Here is a 19,996-nt window from a genome sequence, read left to right as displayed (position 1 = left end):
ACGCAGTTGGTTGGACGCTGTGGCTCAGTCAGAGCTATCGCTTCAGTGTACACAAGCTTGAAGCCTCTTCATTCACCTTTTGCTTTCTTGAACTCGAGTGGCCTTCTTCCGTGCCTTTTGGGTGTCCCGGTGTGGCCTAGACTCTGTCCCCTATGCTTTCAGGTACTCTTCGTTTCGAACTAACTTCTGAGTTCCAACAGACTCTTTCGTCCTTTTGTGGTAAGACTGCAACCGCGACGTACGCTGATCAGTATAGAGTGTATGGTCAAGTATTCCTTCTTACCTGACCGTTGGGGGGGGTTCCTCAACTCTCACCTGGGGTGGTTCCTTGGGTCCCTGACTCTTCTACGTCTCTTGGGTCCAGTCTCACCTTAGGTCGTGGTTCACTTCCCATTAATTTGATATATGGTCTGTCACCCTTCTGGGGTCCACTGTGTGTTGGTGCTAACTGCTATTCTATGTCCAAAGTATTGTGTGCATTAAATTCTTTGGGTGGGAGATAGTGTAACCTGTTAGTGAGTGATTTAATAAATATCTATTTTTATAAGTACACAGTGTGGTTCTTTTTCATTTAGCCTATACTAAACTATTAGATACTGGTGAGCCAAGCTGTGTTGCACTCCTCCTAGATTAGGCCTGAAGGCTGCTCTCCACAGCTACCACTTAGAGAGCTTTATATGGTTATCTAAACCCCTAAAATCAACATAAGGGTCGCCCAGGTTAGTGCAGGGCGCTACACTTACATTAGTGAGCACCATGTATTGGCTTCTCACAACTTTAGTTATTCAATGGCTAAAGAGTAATGGGATACAATATATGATTGCCCATGCAAAAGCTGCAATATTTGGAATCCCCATACTAACAGATGTTACAAAATTCAAGAAAGGGTGCTAGTTGGCAGAAAAATCATGTACTCAACAGGCCAACATAAAACCCGTGCCCAATTGAATCCTTGTAATTTATAACCCTAAAAACCTAGGGGATAACAAATATTATAGTCCGTATGGGCCATTACATCTAGTATCCCCAAAGAAACCGGATGTGAAAGTTTGTGGAATGAAATTAAAAATGTGAAAAGAGATTTCAATCTGTATCACCCAAAAGGCAACTCCAGTTGGTCAATGGCTAAAAGGTAAGCCTTGAATATTAGGGGATACAAGATATTGCAGCAATGTATGAGCTTTAATATGTTGTATCCCCATAGCAACAGGTAGTTAGAAAACTCAAGGAAGGGTGCCAGTTGGCTTGAAAAATCTCAGTTATTCAATAGATAAAGGGTAACCCATAAAAAGTAGGGCATACAAATATTACAGCCTTGCATAAGCCATGATATTCAGTATCCACATAGTAAGAGATGTTGGAAAACTCAAAGAAAGATGTCAGTTAGCAGAAAAATACTGTGCTCACACGGCCAATATAAGACCATGTCAAAATGAATCTTGATATGTTCTAACCAGAGATACATAGGGAATACCAAGTACTATAGTCTGTATAGGCCATCATATTTGGTATCCGTAAAGGAAACACATTTGAAAGATTGTGAAATGAAATCATGATTGCAAAAAGTGACTGCAATCTGGTATCAAATAAAAGGCAGCTCCAGTTGGTCAATGGCTAAAAGGTAACCCTTGATAAGTAGGGGATACAAGATAATACAGCAACGCATATGCCGTAATCTGTGTATCCCAGAAGTAAAAGGTGTTGGAAAACTCAAGGAAGGGTGCCAGTTGGAAGAACAATACGGTGCTCACACATCCAACATCAGATTATGTCAAATTGAATCCTGGTAATTTCTAACTCCAGAAACACAGGGAATACAAAATATTATAGGTGGTAGAGGACATTATATTTGGTACCTTCCAAGGCTACCGGATGTAAAAACTTGTGCAATGATTTAAAATGTGAAAACATACTGTAGTCTGCTATCAAATAAAAGGCACCTTCAACGGGTCCGTGGCTATAGGCTAACCCATGAAACATGGGGGATGAAAGATATTACAGCAGTGCATGAACCATAATATTTGGTACCCCCATAATAAACTATGTTGGAAAGCAATAAGAAGGGTGATAGTTGGCAGAAAAATACTGTACTCACCAAGCCAAAATAAAACCCATGCCCAATTGAATCCTGGTAAGTTATAACCCTAGAAACCTAGGGGATACCAAATATTATAGGCCATATAGGCTATTACATTTGGTATCCCCTAAGAGTACAAGATGCAAAATCTTGTGGAATGATCTACAAAATGTGAAAAGATAGTGTAGTCTGCAATCAAACAAAAGGCATTTCAACTGGTCAATGGGTAGAGGGTAAAGGGTAACAAATGAAACATAGGGGATACGAGATATTAGAGCAATGCAAGAGCCATAATATTTGGTATCCCCATAGTAAATGATGTTGGAAAGCAAAAGAAAGGGTTCTATTTTGTATAGAAATACTGTGGTACCGCATCTAACATAAGGCAAAGTCAAAATGAATCTTTGTAACTTCTAAGCCGAGAAACATTGGGGATACCAATTATTATAGGCCGTATAGGGTATTATAGTTGGTATCCCCTAAAGATACGGATGCAAAACCTTATGGAATGATGTACCAAATGTGAAAAGATACTGTAGTCTGCTATCAAAGAAAAGGCAATTTCAACTATTCAATGGCTCATGGGCAACCCATGAAATATAGGGGATGCGAGATATTACGGCAGTAAATGATGTTGGAAACCAAAAAGAAGGGTGCCATTTGGTATAGAAATACTGTGCTCTGCCATCCAACATAAGGCGATGTGAAATTGAATCATTGTAACTTCTAACCCGAGAAACGCCTGGAATCAGTGGCGTCACTAGGGTTGGTGTCACCCGGTGCAGGTAACTCATGGTGTCACCCCCTCACGACTTACCGCATTGAAGCACACAGGAACATCCCCAGGGTTCATTAACTAAAACAAATTAAACTGTTGGGCAGAGAAGCATATTGCCTGCACCGGAACTCCCAAGGCATTATGCTAAATGCAGTCCTCAATAGTGTTGATACTCACTGTCTCTCAAGCGTTGGCCCCCTAGTGTTGGTATAGCCAGTGCTGGATATTCTTGGACATGTGTTTCATGCTTAGTTGGTATTTGTCCAGTTTGGTTGTGCTTGACAGGCTGCTTCCCAATAGGAATTTCCTTCACCTCACAGTCAAGCAGTGTGTGCTCGATAAAGGACGTAGGTCAGTGCCAAGCACTTTTATATGATGATAAATACTCAGGGCCTCATTTATGAAAACGGTCATATCGCTGGGTGAAAACAGAGATGCAACAGTTTTCAGCATGCTCTCCTTGCAACACCGTGGTTGCGCCATATTAAATGTACACCGCTCCACATCACAAGGAGTTACAAATATGTCAGTATTACTGTCGTATCTGTAGGTGCAAAAGTGATGCATTGCTGGGGTGCGTATGAAAACAGACACAACTCTGGCAATGTGTCCTTTCACATGGAGGAAGCCCCATGTGAAAGGGCCTGTGTCAGTCTTATGCATGCTGTGAGGCAGGCATGAGATATTGACGCAGTAGTGTCCTAGAAGTGTTGCAGTGAAAATTCATAGATTTCCCAGCACCACTTTTACAACCCTTTACTGCGGGGAATGCACACCCTGCATACATTATACCTGACGCAGGTATAATGTAGTGCAGTCCTTTACAAAGTGACCCATCTGCTTAGATGCATCACTTTGTAAATGTGGCGCATTTTGTACGCTGCAGCAGTGTCACAAACTGTGGTGCAACAGCAGCATAAAAAGTGTCACAGGCCTTTGTAAACAGGGCCCTCAGTGTCAGCATCTCACATACTATCCTTTTATGCTGGACATAAAATACCATCAAATATCCTTGCAAGCTCTTGTTAGGAAAGAGTATGCACCCTAATTTACAACAGTAATTCAAAATCTTCGTTAATAATTCAATAATCTGAATCAGTTTCACTATCTCTGATTCAATTAAATGTAACATCCCAATGATACTAAGAATGTACTAAAATGTTTTATGGTGATTTCCCATTGAGTAAAGAAATAGTGTCTGGGCGCACCAAATGGCTTACTCTGTTGAAATATTAAATGGGATTGGGCTAAACTCAAAGAAGCAGAAGAAATATAATATTCAGTGGTACACATCTCCACCCTGCCCACTAAACATTAAGGGGCAGATTTATGAGGCTCGTGCGCCTCCTTGCGCCGCAATTGCGTCACGTAATGTGACGCAACGGCGGCGCAAACAATGCGCCCTATTTATAACGTGACGCATCTAGGAGATGCGTCACGTTGGAAACCCCTGCGCCATAAGGAGGCGTTCCTGCGCAGGGGGGGGCGTTCCTGCGCAGGAACGCCTCCTAAAAGTGGCTGAGTGAAATCTATGAGATTTCACTCAGTCACTTTCTACGTCAATTCCTTACGCCTGCTTGAAGCAGGCGTAAGGGTGACGCACCATACATTGCAGAGGTGGCCCCTGTGCATTGCAGGAGTCATGTCGCACTTGCGACATGACTCCTGCAATGCGCCGTCCGTGCGCCGAGAGATGCGTCACGCATCTTCACTGGCTTGCACCATTGTGCGCCGCATCATAAATGCGGCGCACCATGGGTGGCGGAGCAGTGGCGCACTGTGGCGCACGTTAACTGGCGCATCCCTGGGGATGCGCCAGTTAACATAAATCTGCCCCTAAATGTAATGAGTGCCCAACAGTGCATACACCAAGCAACAAAAGCAGTGGAAACTTACATCACACATACTGAAAAGAGACAGCACAGCCAGAAGCAGTGGAAGCTTCCCTCATACCCACAGAACAGGTACAGAATGTTAGCTTAAGTGCACCTTTTTCACAAAACACAACACAGAGCAGGTACAGAGAAGTAGCTGTGCATGATGCGCTCAGACACAAAACAGGCAGGAAAAGCAGCAGCAAAGCAAGCTAACCTCACAGAGCGAACAGGTGGAAGTTGGAACACAACAAGAAGCTAGACAAACATGGGGATACTGGTCGGCAGGGACATGTCAATGAACCTTTCTTCTGGTTGTAAAGAAGGTACCCAACTTGTCATTACAAATTGTGTCATGGCTCTCTAGCCCTTAGCTGGTATCAGCAGCACCCCAGCAAGTTCTCACAAACCATCAACTGGACACCATAAACACTCAGCTAACACTAAGAGTTCACAAGCTATACTTCAGCCAACTAAATGCTAGCACTCATCCACCCTAAGAGGCCCTCTGCTTGTCCTGAGGCACCATCAGCCAACCTTCAACTCTCATCACAAACTCTCAGCTGGTTGTTACATTTCCAAGTGCCTATCAGCACCCTTAGTTGATCCTCAGACAGTTTTCAAGCCCACTCTACCACGGCTCATTACACAGATCCATTAACTCTGTCTCCATCTTCTCACAGACCCTGTCACCATGGTCTCAGACCATCATTTTTCACTCTCTACTGACACCAGACGACCCAAAGAGACCCTTAGCAGATCTCAGTCAACCCCTAACTAACTCTCAGAAGCCCTTGCTGGCCCTCACATTTAATTCAAGCTTTGTAAAACGTATCACCCTTAAGGGTATCCAGGTGCTGGGGGTCATCACGTAGATTAAATCAGCTATTGTCCACAATCACATGATGCTGAGCTGAGCTGCCGCAGGCGTTGGTTATCGAGCCACAAGCCTCTCTCTCTGGAGCACAACGCTCTGGCCGCTGTGCCACACTTCTCCCAATTTAACCCACTCCTACCTTCAGCAAGATTTAACTGACCTTTAGCCCCACTGTACCAGTCTCCAAAGCCTCTGAGGGGCCCCCACCTGTGTTTGAAGCCTATCACATAGAAAAATCACCTCAGCTTGCCTTCCGTCCCTCCCGGCCGACAGTCAGATATTTCCAAAGTACCTCTACTAGCCCTCAATTCCTCTCTTGATTCATAAAATAACCTTAGGCTTCTAAGCCCATAAAACACGTCCATTAGAACCCCGAGCCCCTCACTGCCCATGAAGACCCCTTGTCAGTCTGCCCTCATCTACTCAATCAATGTTGTCCCCAGGCACCTGTACTCAGTGTGCTGCAAGGCAATTCCCTAATCTGCAGCTCCTAATGTACCACTGTCACACTTTCTTAAGCGCTTTTCTTTAATTGGCCCCTTTACAACACTGTGCAAAAGACATATTAATATTGGAACTAAACTGCAACGCTTTGGTAACCGATTACAGGTACAAAATTACATAGATGTATGCATGAGTTGGGTGTGCACGTAGTACATACACATATGTGCGTACACATACAACTTCACTTACATGCATCTTGTGATAAGAGCATTGCAGTTTAGCAGCAATATTAAAGTGTATTCGGTACAGCACTGTTCTGCAGATTTGTGGTACCAATCGTAGTAAGATTGTTCAGTTAGTTAACGCAGCTGTTGCATATGGCCTTGTGCAAAAGGTAGATAACAAGATCCGACCCTGGAGAATAATTAAGTTGGTTGTCCCTCTGCTGTAAAGATATGCCCTTGACCTGCATATCATAAATCGGAATCCTTCCCAGCATAAATCAAACTACAATTGTAACTAACCAGATATTATGGATGTCCTTTGGCTTGATGGTAATACTATGAAGTCAAAAAATGTTGGAGCTTTTTATTGTGCTTTGAAAAAAGTCATTGTTAAGTTATGTATCAATATTCATTTCCGTACATAATTAAAGTAATATTATCTAAAATTCACGCGTTGTCCTTGCCTCTGACGAAGTCAAGATACGAAAATAACTGCTCCCTCTCTTTGTTCTTGTGGCTAAGGACACACATTTGCATATTTTGTTTTATCTCTTCATCATCACGCATACATCACATGGCCCCGCACGCTGCCGCCCGCCTGGTCATATATGATATGTGATATGACCTGACTGACTTGCTCCCGATGTTTTCCTACAGACGTCCTTATTCCACCGGCAGAAACCACCCAAATCGGCCCCCCAGACTGCTCAAAAAAGCGGCCCACAGCTGGAACTGGACACCGGCCCCTCGGGCATTGCCCGAGGAGCCGCGTTACTAATCCGACCCCGGTTAGCATGAACACCACCCTTTCACATCAACATCTAATTTCATTTTTGTTTTTGGTCAATTTAAAGTGATTTGCTTGCAGGTAGTGGATGCAGTACCTTAACCCTCTATCTGCTTATTACTTGTAGTTTTTTGGGCCTTGTTCAAGCGCTACCGAGTGAAACAATAGGTGTTTCTTTTTCACACAGCGACTGGGACAATGGAGGGGGGCATCTAGCAAGCTCCCCAGGCTCAAGTTCTCCTCAAAACACTTTTTTCGTAGTGTGAAAATTAAAACAAAGGTAACTAGTAAAACGGTCTACCAAATGCAAGGCATAACTGCATCAACTTGCTCTCCAGCTCTGTATGTTTAGGTTCAATATACATGACCACTATTTTTTGTGGAAAATGTTTGTCTTTGCCGTTTTCCTAAAAATAAATAGTTACTGCACTTCATTTCAAAGCTGTGTTTGAGGTAAACTTAATAGCTGGATATATCCAGCGTCAATGAAGTGGGCAAGACAAATACTTTGACAGTTACATTTCCCAAGACCCTGAAATAAACAAGCCACATCTGAAGGTGTCCAGCACGCAAATCAAAGAATAAACGTGCAAGGGAAAAAAAATACTACGTGTATTGAGATAATTATTAGCTGAAAAGTGAGAGTATATTACAACTTTCATTTCATTTAGTACACAACATCTTTACAGGCACCACCTTAAAAGAGCAGATTCGGAAGAAGATGCATATAACAGATGATTAATATGATCACGTGGCCCAAAAATAAATCCGAAGAGGAGCGTTAATCCTAAAGTAAATACAACACTGTTTTAATAACAAAGAGTGCTTCATTAAATGCAAAAAACACTTTATTCCACACATTTTACGACCACATACAAATGTAAATAGTATGTAACATAACCACAATGAGAAATGAGAAAACAATAGAAGAAACGAAGAAGTGACCGATCAGTAGATCTGTAGTAGCAAAATAAATCTGTTTTTGAGACTCTTCAGGGAAAAACTCAGTATGCAGTACCGTGCCTGGGGTAGCAAAAAGTGACATCATCTACCCATCGTCCCCACAGAGCAGAGGCGAGGCTGCAGAGCTGTTTGACACAGAGTAACCTTGGTGTCACCCCATGTGGGTGGTGTCACCCGGTGCGGTCCGCACCCCCCGCACCCCCCTAGTGACGCCACTGCCTGGAATACCAAGTATTATTGGCTGTATAGGCTATTATAAGTGGTATCACCTCAGGGTACCGTAGGCAAAATCTTGTGGAATGATGTACATATTGGGAAAAGATACTTTAGTCTGCTATCAAACTAAAGGCAATTTCAGTTAGTCAATAACTAAAGGGTAACCCATGAAACATAGGGGATAAAAGATATTACAGCAATGCGTGAGCTATAATATTTTGTATCCCCATGGGAAACGATGTTGGAAAGCAAAATTAAGGGTGCTATTTGGTATACAAATACTGTGCTCCTCCATCCAACATAAAGCGATGTCAAATTGAATCCTGGTAACTTCTAACCCAAGAAACGCTGGGGATACCAAATATTATAGGCCATAATAACTATTATAATTGGTATCCCCTAAGGGTACCAGAGGCAAAATCTTGAAGAATGATGTACAAAATGTGAAAAGATACTATAGTCCGCTATCAAATAAAAGGCAAAGTCAATTGGTCAATTGCTAAAGGGTAACCTATGAAACATAGGGGATACAAGATATTACGGCAATGCGTGAGACATAATATTTGGTATCCCCTTAGTAAATGATGTTGGAAATCAAAAGGAAGAGTGCTATTTGGTATATAAATACTGTGCTCCTGCATCCAACATAAGGCGAAGTAAAATTGAATCCTGGTAACTTCTAACCTGGGAAACACTGGGGATACCAACTATTATAGGCCATACAAACTATTATAGTTAGTATCCCCTAAGGGTACAGATGCAAACTCTTGTGGAATTATGTACAAAATGTGAAAAGATACTGTAGTCTACTATCAAACAAAAGGCAAATTCAACTAGTCAATGGCTAAAGGGTAACCCATGAAATATAGGGGATACGAGATATTACAGCAATGCGTGAGCCGTAATATTTGGTATCCCCTAGTAAATGATGTTGGAAAGCAAAAGGAAGGGTGCCGTTTGGTATAGAAATACCTTGCTCTCGCATCCAACATAAGGTGAAGTAAAAGTGAATCCTGGTAACTTCTAACCTGGTAAACACTGGGGATACCAACTATTATAGGCCATACAAACTATTATAGTTAGTATCCCCTAAGGGTACAGATGCAAAATCTTGTGGAATTATGTACAAAATGTGAAAAGATACTGTAGTCTGCTATCAAACAAAAGGCAAATTCAACTAGTCAATGGCTAAAGGGTAACCCATGAAATATAGGGGATACGAGATATTACAGCAATGCGTGAGCCGTAATATTTGGTATCCCCTAGTAAATGATCTTGGAAAGCAAAAGGAAGGGTGCCGTTTGGTATACAAATACCTTGCTCTCGCATCCAACATAAGGTGAAGTAAAAGTGAATCCTGGTAACTTCTAACCTGGGAAACACTGGGGATACCAACTATTATAGGCCATACAAACTATTATAGTTAGTATCCCTTAAGGGTACAGATGCAAAACCTTGTGGAATTATGTACAAAATGTGAAAAGATACTGTAGTCTGCTATCAAACAAAAGGCAAATTCAACTAGTCAATGGCTAAAGGGTAACCCATGAAATATAGGGGATACGAGATATTACAGCAATGCGTGAGCTGTAATATTTGGTATCCCCTAGTAAATAATGTTGGAAAGCAAAAGGAAGGGTGCCGTTTGGCATAGAAATACCTTGCTCCCGCATCCAACATAAGGTGAAGTCAAATTGAGTCCTGGTAACTTCTAACCTGAAAAACACTGGGGATACCAACTATTATAGGCCATATAAACTATTATAGTTGGTATCCTCTAAGGGTACGGATGCAAAATCTTGTGGACTGATGTACAAAATGTGATAAGATACTGTAGTCTGCTATCAAACAAAAGGCCATTTCAACTAGTCAATGGCTAAAGGGTAACCCATGAAATATAGGGGATACGAGATATTATGGCAATGTGAGAGCCATAACATTTGGTATCCCCTTAAATGATGTTGGAAAGCAAAAGGAAGGGTGCTATTTGCTTTGGAAATACTGTGCTCCTGCATCCAACATAAGGCAAAGTCAAATTGAATCCTGGTAACTTCTAACCCGAGAGACACTGGGGATACCAAATATTATAGGCCGTAATAGCTATTATAATTGGTATCCCCTAAGTGTACCGGAGGCAAAATCTTGAAGAATGATGTACAAAATGCGAAAAGATACTATAGTCCGCTATCAAGTAAAAGGCAAAGTTAATTGGTCAATTGCTAAAGGGTAACCTATCAAATATAGGGGATACAAGAATTACGGCAATGCGTGAGACATAATATTTGGTATCCCCTTAGTAAATGATGTTGGAAATCAAAAGGAAGAGTGCTATTTGGCATAGAAATACTGTGCTCCTGCATCCAACATGAGGCGAAGTAAAATTGAATCCTGGTAACTTCTAACCTGGGAAACACTGGGGATACTAACTATTATAGGCCATACAAACTATTATAGTTGGTATCCCCTAAGGGTACAGATGCAAAATCTTGTCGACTGATGTACAAAATGTGATAAGATACTGTAGTCTGCTATCAAACAAAAGGCCATTTCAACTAGTCAATGGCTAAAGGGTATCCCATGAAATATAGGGGATACGATATATTATGGCAATGCGAGAGCCATAACATTTGGTATCCCCTTAGTGAATGATGTTGGAAAGCAAACGGAAGGGTGCCATTTGGTATAGAAATACTGTGCTCCGCCATCCAACATAAGGCAATGTCAAATTGAATCCTGGTAACTTCTAACCTGGGAAACACTGGGGATACCAACTATTATAGGCCATACAAACTTTTGTAGTTGGTATCCCCTTAGGGTACAGATGCAAAATCTTGTGGAATTATGTACAACATGTGAAAAGATACTGTAGTCTGCTATCAAACAAAAGGCAAATTCAACTAGTCAATGGCTAAAGGGTAACCCATGAAATATAGGGGATACGGGATATTACAGCAATGCGTGAGCCATAATATTTGGTATCCCCATAGTAAATGATGTTGGAAAGCAAACGGAAGGGTGCCATTTGGTATAGAAATACTGTGCTCCGCCATCCAACATAAGGCGATGTCAAATTGAATCCTGGTAACTTCAAACCCGAGAAACGCTGGGAATACCAAGTATTATTGGCTGTATAGGCTATTATAAGTGGTATCTCCTCAGGGTACCGGAGGCAAAATCTTATGGAATGATGTACATAATGTGAAAATATACTGTAGTCTGCTATTAAACTAAAGGCAATTTCAGTTAGTCAATAACTAAAGGGTAACCCATAAAACATAGGGGATACAAGATATTCCAGCAATGCGTGAGCCATAATATTTTGTATCCCCATGGGAAACGATGTTGGAAAGCAAAATTAAGGGTGCTATTTGGTATACAAATACTGTGCTCCTCCATCCAACATAATGCGATGTCAAATTGAATCCTGGTAACTTCTAACCCAAGAAACGCTTGGGATACCAAATATTATAGACCGTAATAGCTATTATAATTGGTATCCCCTAAGGGTACCGGAGGCAAAATCTTAAAGAATGATGTACAAAATATGAAAAGATACTATAGCCTGCTATCAAATAAAAGGCAAAGTCAATAGGTCAATTGCTAAAGGGCAACCTATGAAACATAGGGGATACAAGACATTAAGGCAATCCGTGAGACATAATATTTGGTATCCCCTTAGTAAATGATGTTGGAAATCAAAAGGAAGGGTGCTATTTGGTATAGAAATACTGAGCTCCTTCATCCAACATAAGGCAAAGTAAAATTGAATCCTGGTAACTTCTAACCTGGGAAACACTGTGGATACCAACTATTATAGGCCATAGAAACTATTATAGTTGGTATCCCCTAAGGGTACAGATGCAAAATCTTGTGGAATTATGTACAAAATGTGAAAAGATACTGTAGTCTGCTATCAAACAAAAGGCAAATTCAACTAGTCACTGGCTAAAGGGTAACCCATGAAATATAAGGGATACGAGATATAACAGCAATGCAGGAGCCATAATATTTGGGATCCTCATAGTAAATGATGTTGGAAAGCAAAAGGGAGGGTGCCATTTGGTATAGAAATACTGTGCTCCTCCATCCAACATAAGGTAATGTCAAATTGAATCCTGGTAACTTCTAACCCGGGAAACGCTGGGGATACCAAGTATTATAGGCTGTATAGGCTATTATAAGAGGTATCTCCTAAGGGTACCGGAGGCAAAATCTTGTGGAATTATGTACATAATGTGAAAATATACTGTAGTCTGCTATCAAACTAAAGGCAATTTCAGTTAGTCAATAACTAAGGGGTAACCCATGAAACTTAGAGGATACAAGATATTACGGCAATGTGTGAGCCATAATATTTGGTATCCCCATAGTAAATGTTGTTGGAAAGCAATGGGAAGGATGCCGTTTGGTATAGAAAGACCTTGCTCCCGCATCCAACATAAGGCGAAGTCAAATTGAATCCTGGTAACTTCTTTTTTTTTCTTTTACTTCTTCATTTATCTAATTTTTATTCAAAGCAAAACTTTATCATATCTGACATTTATGCATTAGTAAATCTTTATTCAGTAAAATCTTTTTTTTTAATTTATTTTTGTTAAAACAAGGCATCACTAAATACATTGGTGCAGAGTACAGAAGGGGGCCAATCACCGTCAACATTAAATACAAAAGTTCTTGGTCGGGGGGGGGGGAGGGGAGCCATACATCAATATCATAAACGCACATTCAATCGTGTTATGGGGAAGTTGGAACATCCAGGACTACATTTGCAGGTGGTACACAAATATTTCCCCTGTATTCGTTCCAGGGGCCCCAAATATCATTACACTTCCGAGGACGACCCCGTGCCAGGTAAACAGTTTTTTCACGGAACATACACCAATCCATACTTTCTTTCCATCTCTCTATCGTTGGCGGCCTATCAGAACCCCACAGTTGTGCTACATTTCATTTAGCGATCATGGACCCCAACATGACCCATTGGGTCTGTGCAGTATTCAGATCCGTGGGCTCCCAGATATTTAGCAGCCATCTCCTAGCCTCTGGCAAGATAGCCACCCCTGTAACTTCATGCATAACATTATAAACAGAGCCCCAATAATTCACCATATGTCGACATTCCCAGATAATATGAAGGAACGCCGCCAATATGCCACATCCCCGCTTACACAAACCCTCCTCTGATAGACCCATCTTAATCAAACGTGGACCCGTAATATAGATTCTATGGAGTATCTTAAGCTAGACAAGTCGCAATCTTGCCGTGATCGCGACCTTCTTTGGAGAGGGGATCGCCGATTGCCAGTCCTCGTCATCAATTTCAAGGCCATCACGGGTCCACCTCTCCCTCAAATCTACCAAAAGATCAACTCTATGATTAATCAGTTTTTTATATACCAGGGAAATGGTGCTATCGGGCATATGTCCATTTAGTATACGGTCCTCCAAGGGGGATGCCTCCGGTATCTTCTCCCCCTCAGGGAAGACCGATCGCAGTGCATGTCTGAGCTGCGCATAACAAAAATACTCCGTACCACCCATCTCATATTCCTTTTGTAGGTCAGCAAATGATTTAATCTTCCCCTTCACCCAGAGATCACCTACAGTGGTTATTCCAATCAATTCCCATTTATCGAAACCCTTCGTGTTCCATAGTTTGCCAAATCTATCCGAACTAAAGAGTGGGACAGCCAGAGTCAACCGTTCTTTCCAACCAAGCGAAGTAGTAACACCCGGAAGCAGCCACCTATCCATGGCATAGCCGGGATCAGTCGCAGATCCATACATACCATGATTTATAGCCCCCAGTTGCGACGCTCAATAATATCTCCTGATGTCGGGGAGGGCAATCCCTCCGTCATACAACGGAAGCGTTTGTTTGGCCAACGCAATACGTGGCCTGCCGTCCCAGAGTAATTTACGCTGCAAAGCTTCCACTTCACGGAAATAGCCTGCAGGTACTACGTCTAAGGTGTTTTGGAGGGCATAGAGGAAACGTGGCAGAGACATCATTTAAAAAAGGGCCGCTCGTCCCGACATCGAAAGTGGAAGTCTCTGCCACCCAATCACGTCACTTTTCAGCCGAGCTAATGGAGGAAGAAGGTTTCGCTCAAACCGGATCGTAGGATCCATGGGAATATAAACACCAAGATATTTGAAACCTTCCCGTACAACTTGAATGGGGCAGTACCAAGGCAAAACTGGGGCGTCGCCATGTAAAACATACAAATACGACTTCGTCCAATTTATAACCAATCCCGAATTTCTGCCATACGACGCCAAAACATCACAGAGGACAATTAGAGATTTCCTCGGAGAGGAAAGATAAAGCAAGATATCCGATCCTCAAACTGTGGAGACCAACGAATACCCTTGATCGAGGGCTCCCAGAGGAGCCAAGCCGCCAACGGCTCGAGAGCCAGTGAAAACAGAAGTGGGGAGAGTGGGCACCCCTGCCTAATCCCCCGCCCAAGACAAAATGGCACAGAGACACGACCATTAACGACTACCTGCGTGAGTGGCTCAGTATACAATAGATGCACCCAGCTAATGAACTCCGAACCAAAACCGAACTTAGCCAAGACAGCCCATAAATACGACCACTCTACCGTATCAAAAGCCATTGTTGCCTCGAGTGACGCCACAATAGCAGGCTCCTGCAGGGTATGTGCTCTCGCAAGAACCCCATGCAATCGCCTCAGATTCAAGGCCGTATTTCGATATGGAATAAATCCCGATTGATCGGGATGGACGAGTTCACCGATAATTTTTACCAGTCTATTGGACAGTATCTTAGCCAATATCTTAGGCTCTGCATTCAACAATGAGATCGGTCTGTACGAAGCGCAGCTAGTTTTCGGCTTCCCTTCCTTATGGATCACCACAATCGATGCCAGTCTCTGATCTCGGGGGAGAACACCACACTTTCTAGACTCCAAAAACATATCTCTCAAATGGGGGCAACTATATCGGGGCGGAGCTTATATAATTCGATAGGGAGACCGTTGGGACCCATCGCCTTTCCAGCATTCGAGGAGCGCAGAGCCAAAGCTACCTCATCGGCGGTAAGTTTACCGTCCATAAAGTCTCGAATCCTGGTAACTTCTAACCAGAGAAACACTGGGGATACAAAATATTTTAGGCCACATAGGCTATTATAGTTGGTATCCCCTAAGGGTACGGATGGAAAATTTTGTGGAATGATGTACAAAATGTGAAAAGATACTGTAGTCTGCTATCAAATAAAAGGTAAATTCAATTGGTCAATGGCTAAAGGGTAACCCATGAAACATAGGGGATACAAGATATTATGGCAATGCGTGAGCCATAATATTTGGTATTCCCTTAGTAAATGATGTTGGAAAGCAAAAGGAAGGGTGCTATTTGCTGTAGAAATACTGTGCTCCCGCATCCAACATAAGGCAAAGTGAAATGGAAACTGGGAAACTTCTAACCTGAGAAACACTGTGGATACTTCATATTATAGGCCATATAGGCTATTATAGTTGGTATCCCCTGAGGGTACTGAAGGCAAAATCTTGTGGAATTAAACACAAAATATGAAAAGATACTATAGTCTGCTATCAAACAAAAGGCAATTTCAACTGTTCAATGGCTCAAGGGTTAGCCATTAAACATAGGGGATAAGAGATATTACAGCCATGCGTGAGCCATAATATTTGGTATCTCCATAGTAAATGATGTTGCAAAGCTTAAGGAAGGGTGCTGTTTGGCATAGAAATACCTTGCTCCCGCATCCAACATAAGGCAAAGTCAAATTGAATCTGGGCAAGTTCTAACCTGAGAAACACTGGGGATACCAAATATTATAGGCCGTGTAGGCTATTATAGTTGGTATCTCCTAAGGGTACGGATGCAAAATCTTGTGGAATGATGTACAAAATGTGAAAACATACTGTAGTCTGCTATCAAACAAAAGGTAATTTCAACTATTCAATGGCTCAAAAGGTAACACATGAAACATCAGGGATACGAGATATTACAACAATGAATGAGCCATAATATTTGGTATCCCTATAGTAAATGATATAGGAAAGCAAAAGATAGGGTGCTATTAGGTATAAATAATACTATGCTCCTCCAGCCAACATAAGTCAATGTCAAATTGAATCCTGGTAACTTCTAACCCGAGAAACGCTGGGGATACCAAAGGCCCTATAGGCAATTATATTTGGTATCCCTTAAGGGTATCAGATGCAAAATATTGTGGAATGATGTACAAAATGTGAAAAGATACTATAGTCTGCTATCAAATAAAAGGCTAATTCAATTGGTCACTGGCTAAAGGGTCACCCATGAAACATATAGGATACAATATATTACACAATGGGTGAGCCATAATATTTGGTATCCCCTTAGAAAATGATTTTGGAAAGCAAAAGAAAGGGTGTTATTTGGTATGAAAATACTGTGCTCCTCCATCCAACATAAGGCAAGGTCAAATTGAATCCTGGTAACTTCTAACCCGAGAAACGATGGGATACCAAATATTATAGGTCGTATAAGCTATTATAGTTGGTATCTCCTAAGGGTACGGATGCACAATCTTGTGAAATGATGTGCAAAATGTGAAAACATACTGTAGTCTGCTATCAAACAAAAGGTAATTTCAAATATTCAATGGCTCAAAACGTAACACATGAAACATCGAGGATACGACATATTACAACAAAGGATGAGCCATAATATTTGGTATCCCAATAGTAAATGATGTTGGAAAGCATAAGGAAGGGTGCTATTAGGTATAGAAATATTGTGCTCCTCCAGCCAACATAAGTCAATGGCAAATTGAATCATGGTAACTTCTAACCAGAGAAATGCTGGGGATACCAAATATTATAGGCCCCACAGGATATTATATTTGGTATCCCTTAAGGGTATCAGATGCAAAATATTGTGGAATTATGTACAAAATGTGAAAAGATACTATAGTCTGCTATCAAATAAAAGGCTAATTCAATTGTTCAATGGCTTATGGGTAACCCATGGCACATAGGGGGTCCAAAATATTATGGCAATATGTGACCCATAATATTGGGTATCCCCTTAGTAAATGATGTTGGAAAGCAAAAGGAAGGGTGCTATTTGGTATAGGAATACTGTACTTTCCATCCGAAATACGCCGAAGTCAAATTGAATCCTGGTAATTTCTAACCCGAGAAACACTGGGGATACCAAATATTATTGGCCGTATAGGCTATTATAGTTGGTTTTGCCCAAGGGTATGGATGCAAAATCTTGTGGAATGATGTACAAATTGTGAAAACATACTGTAGTCTGCTATCAAACAAAAGGCACTTTCAACTATTCAATGGCGCAAGGGTTACCCATGAAACAAATGGGTTACTAGATATTACAGCAATGCGTAAGCCGTAATATTTGGTATCCTCATAGTAAATGGTGTTGGAAAGCAAAAGAAAGGGTGCTCCTTGGTATCAGTACACTGTGCTCCCCATCCAACAAAAGGCGAAGTCAAATTGAATCCTGGTAACTTCCAAGCCGAGAAACATCGGGGATACCAAATATTATAGGCTGTATATGCTATTAAATTTGGTATCACCTAAAGGTACGGATGTCAAATCTTGTGGAATGATGTACAAATATGAAAAGATCCTATAGTCTGCTATCAAATAAAAGGCTAATTCAATTGGTCAATGGCTAAAGGGTAACCCATGAAACATTTGGGATACAATATATTACACAATGGGTGAGACATAATATTTGGTATCCCCATAGAAAACGATTTTGGAAAGCAAAAGGAAGGGTGCTATTTGGTATGAAAACACTGTGCTCCTCCATCAAACACAAGGCGAGGTCAAATTGAATCCTGGTAACTTCTAACCCGAGAAACGCTGGGGTTACCAAATATTATAGGTCGTACAGGATATTATAGTTGGTATCCCCTAAGGGTACGGTTGCAAAATCTTGTGGAATGATGTACAAAATTTGAAAAGATACTGTAGTCTGCTATCAAATAAAAGGCAAATTCAATTGGTCAATGGCTCACGGGTAACCCATGAAACAAATGGGATACTAGATATTACAGCAATGCGTGAGCCATAATATTTGGTATCCCTATAGTAAATGGTGTTGGAAAGCAAAAGGAAGGGTGCTCCTTGGTATCAGTACACTGTAATCCCCCATCCAACAAAAGACGAAGACAAATTGAATCCTGGTAACTTCCAACCCGAGAAACACTGGGGATACCAAATATTATAGGCTGTATTTGCTATTACATTTGGTATCACCTAAAGGTACGGATGCAAAATCTTGTGGAATGATGTACAAATATGAAAAGATACTGTAGTCTGCTATCAAATAAAAGGCTAATTCAATTGGTCAATGGCTAAAGGGTAACCCATGAAACATATGGGATACAATATATTACACAATGGGTGTGCCATAATATTTGGTATCCCCATAGAAAATGACTTTGGAAAGCAAAAGGAAGGGTGCTATTTAGTATGAAAACACTGTGCTCCTCCATCCAACATAAGGCGAGATCAAATTGAATCCTGGTAACTTCTAACCCGAGAAACGCTGGGGATACCAACTATTATAGGTCGTATAGGCTATTATAGTTGGTATCCCCTAAGGGTACGGTTGTAAAATCTTGTGGAATGATGTACAAAATTTGAAAAGATACTGTAGTTTGCTATCAAATAAAAGGCAAATTCAATTGGCCAATGGTTTAAGGGTAACCCATGACACATAGGGGATACAAGATATTATGGCAATGTGTGACCCATAATATTTAGTATCCCCTTAGTGAATGATGTTGGAAAGCAAAAGGAAGGGTGCTATTTGGTATAGGAATACTGTGCTTCCCCATCCCACATACGGCGGAGTCAAATTGAATCCTGGTAAGTTCTAACCCGAGAAACACTGGGGATACCAAATATTATAGGCCATATAGGCTATTATAGTTGGTTTCCCCAATGGGTACGGATGTAAAATCTTGTGGAATGATGTACAAAATGTGAAAACCTACTGTAGTCTGCTATCAAACAAAAAGCACGTTCAACTATTTAATGGCTCAAGGGTAGCCCATGAAACAAATGGGATACTAGATATTACAGCAATGCGTGAACCATAATATTTGGTATCCCTACAGTAAATGGTGTTGGAAAGCAAAAGGAAGGGTGCTCCTTGGTATCAGTACACTGTGATCCCCCATCCAACAAAACGCGAAGTCAAATTGAATCCTGGTAACTTCCAACCCGAGAAACACTGGGGATACCAAATATTATAGGCTGTATATGCTATTAAATTTGGTATCACCTAAAGGTACAGATGCAAAATCTTGTGGAATGATGTACAAATATGAAAAGATACTGTAGTCTGCTATCAAATAAAAGGCTAATTCAATTGGTCAATGGCTAAAGGGTAATCCATGAAACATATGGGAGCCATAATATTTGGTATCCCCATAGAAAATGATTTTGGAAAGCAAAAGGAAGGGTGCTATTTAGTATGAAAACACTGTGCTCCTCCATCCAACATAAGGTGAGATCAAATTGAATCCTGGTAACTTCTAACCAGAGAAACGCTGGGGATACCAAATATTATAGGTCGTAAAGGCTATTATAGTTGGTATCCCCTAAGGGTACGGTTGCAAAATCTTGTGGAATGATGTACAAAATTTGAAAAGATACTGTAGTCTGCTATCAAATAAAAGGCAAATTCAATTGGTCAATGGCTTAAGGGTAACCCATGACACATAGGGAATACAAGAT

The sequence above is a fragment of the Lissotriton helveticus genome, chromosome 1_1, assembly GCF_964261635.1.
Source record: "Lissotriton helveticus chromosome 1_1, aLisHel1.1, whole genome shotgun sequence".
Classification (NCBI taxonomy): domain Eukaryota; kingdom Metazoa; phylum Chordata; class Amphibia; order Caudata; family Salamandridae; genus Lissotriton; species Lissotriton helveticus.
Note: the sequence above shows the minus strand (reverse complement) of the source record.